The sequence below is a fragment of the Rhinopithecus bieti genome, unplaced genomic scaffold (assembly GCF_001698545.2).
Source record: "Rhinopithecus bieti isolate Rb0 unplaced genomic scaffold, ASM169854v2 scaffold_14857, whole genome shotgun sequence".
Lineage (NCBI taxonomy): Eukaryota > Metazoa > Chordata > Mammalia > Primates > Cercopithecidae > Rhinopithecus > Rhinopithecus bieti.
In genome coordinates, this window is record NW_016807890.1 from 23,665 (window position 1) to 26,023 (window position 2,359).

A 2,359-nucleotide genomic window follows, 5' to 3' on the forward strand; every position below is an offset into this window, starting at 1 on the left:
AGGGTCCACAGCCTGCCCTACGGAATTACTATTAGCAGGGAGGTGTCCTGCCAGAGTCGAGCTCACAGAAGCCACATCAATAGTCAAGATTCCAGAGTTCACCAATGCTGTGTCCAACACTGCAGCAGAAGTACTGTCTGGTACATCAGAAAACAGAGACACCATCTCTGCATCTCTGAGACCATCCTGTCCCTGGCTGGTAAGTTCACTGCTGGGTGTAAGAGAATTTGCTGCTTCTAGCTGAGCTAAGAGATCCTGGCCCACCTTGTGCCTTTTGGTCATGTGCATCTTCATGCTGTGCTTGGATGTGAAGAGTTTATTACAAGTGGGGATCGGGCAACGGCTTTTCCAAGTGTCCACATCCTGCAGGTGTTTCTTGGAGTGAATGTAGAGGCTACTGCGAGCAGAGAACCTGGCACAGCAGCCTTCCACAGGACACACGAAAGGCTTTGTGCCCAGGTGGGTTATGCTGTGGCCTTTCAGATGTTCAGCCCTCGTGAAAGATTTCCCACAGCCTTCCACAGGGCACATGAACCTCCGGTCATCGTCGTGCTTCCTTTTGTGCCTTAAGAGTTTGGACATGCTGGTGAAGTTCCAGCCACAGCCATCAAAGTCACAAAGGAAAGGTCTCTCACCGGTGTGACTCCGCAGGTGAATTTTCAACCTACAAGCCTTGTCATATTGCTTGCTGCAGCCAGGAAAAGAGCAGGAAAACAGTTCCTGTTCCCTGAAATGGGCGCGGTTATGGGAAAACAGAGCACTCACTGTGATAAATGTCTTCTTGCAGCCAGAAAACGCGCACTGGTAAGGCCTCTCGGGTTCGAAGTGGCTGCGCTGGTGGGCGCTGAGTTTGGCCTGCGTGGGGAAGCTCTCTTCGCACACCTCGCATTTGAATGAGTTCTCCTGCTCATGGCCCTTCATGTGCGCCTTGAGGTTGTACACTGTGGTGAAGCTCTTGCCACAGCCCTCCGCCGGGCAGCCAAAGGGCCGCAGTTTGTCGTGAGACTGCAGGTGCCTCTTGAGCTTGTAAGAGGTGGTGAAGGTCCAGCCACAGTCACCCAGGGGCATTTGAAGGGCCTCTGGCCCTGGCTGCTGCTGTGCGTCAGCAGGTGCACCTTCAGCTGGTGCTTCTTGGGGAAGGTTTGCCCGCACAGCGCCTCCGGGCACAGGTACAGCACCACGCCTGGGGCAGAGCCCAGCTGTCCCCGGGGCCCAGGGCGGCGGCCAGGCCCTCCGCCTCCTCCTGAGGCGCCGGAGCTGGCGCGGGTTCGGCCGGCTGGGCTAGCAGGAGGTCTGGCTGCAGCTCTGGGCAGTCACCCGGCTGCGCGGCATGCGGGAACCCGGCTTGGGGGGCGATCAGACACCTTGGGGCTGCTGGGCAGGAGCGGCCCCTGGCTTCCAGGCGTGTGATGGGGCGTGGTCAGGGTGAGGACGCTGTTTTCAAAGCGCAACAGCAGGTCCTGGTTGTGGGTAGTGACTGTACCGGTGAAGGCCGCGGCGGGGCTGGGGCAGAGATCGGGGCCTGAGTGGGAATCGCGGACAGGCAGTGGGGCCCAGTGTAGAGCAGCCCGCGGGGTTCGCGCCGCTGTCGTCCCCTGGAGCCCCGGGCCTGCCTCGGCCTCTTCCCTCAACACAGGCCCTGCGGCCTGACCCGAGCCCAGGGTGTCCACGTCGCAACCCACCGGGTCAAGCAGCACCAGGAGGAAGTCGTCGCCGCCGTCGCCGCTAGGTTGATCAGGCCTCGGCGCCAACAGGCTTGGGCCAGGGCCCCGTGATGCCGTGCGGGCCTCCTCGCGCCGCCGCCCGGGCCCGCCATCTTGGAGGTCCCGGAGCAGCAGGAGGCGGCGCGTGGAGACCTGGTCAGCCGGCGGGTCAGGGCCTCGGTGGACCCGGCCGCCACCCGCGGGCATATCGCCGCCGCCGCCCTGTAGTGTCCCGCGAGCCGGGAGCAGCTTCGGGATTTCCATCTCTGTGTCCCAGAGGCTCGGCTGGAACCAGAGCCGAGGAGGCGCGACCCCGCCCCTGCCGCGGGTCTGAATAGGTTCCTAAAAGGGGAAAAAAAGTGCAATGCGGGGAAACTGGCCCTATCAGATATTAAAACGTATTTAACGCCACAGTGATTTAAATATTCTGGTACTGGGTCTCTGGAACAGAATAGAAAGCCCAGAGGTAGAGCCTGGTATGCATAAATACGTTCTACAGTTAATATAAGTAATTAAGGAGGTCTTCTGAGGTGATGGGGAAATGACGACAGCTTGTTCAGTAATGCTGTGGAATACCTAGGCATCTATCCGCTAAAAGCAATTTTAATCCGTGACTCATTGTATATACCCAAATAAACACACCCCAGCCCCTCCCT

General features: G+C 59.1%; 1 pseudogene; it reads right to left on the reverse strand.

The window, feature by feature from the left end:
* Nucleotides 1–3: 3 nt before the first annotated feature.
* Nucleotides 4–2,013, reverse strand: LOC108536947 (zinc finger X-linked protein ZXDA-like; annotated as a pseudogene).
* Nucleotides 2,014–2,359: the final 346 nt, after the last annotated feature.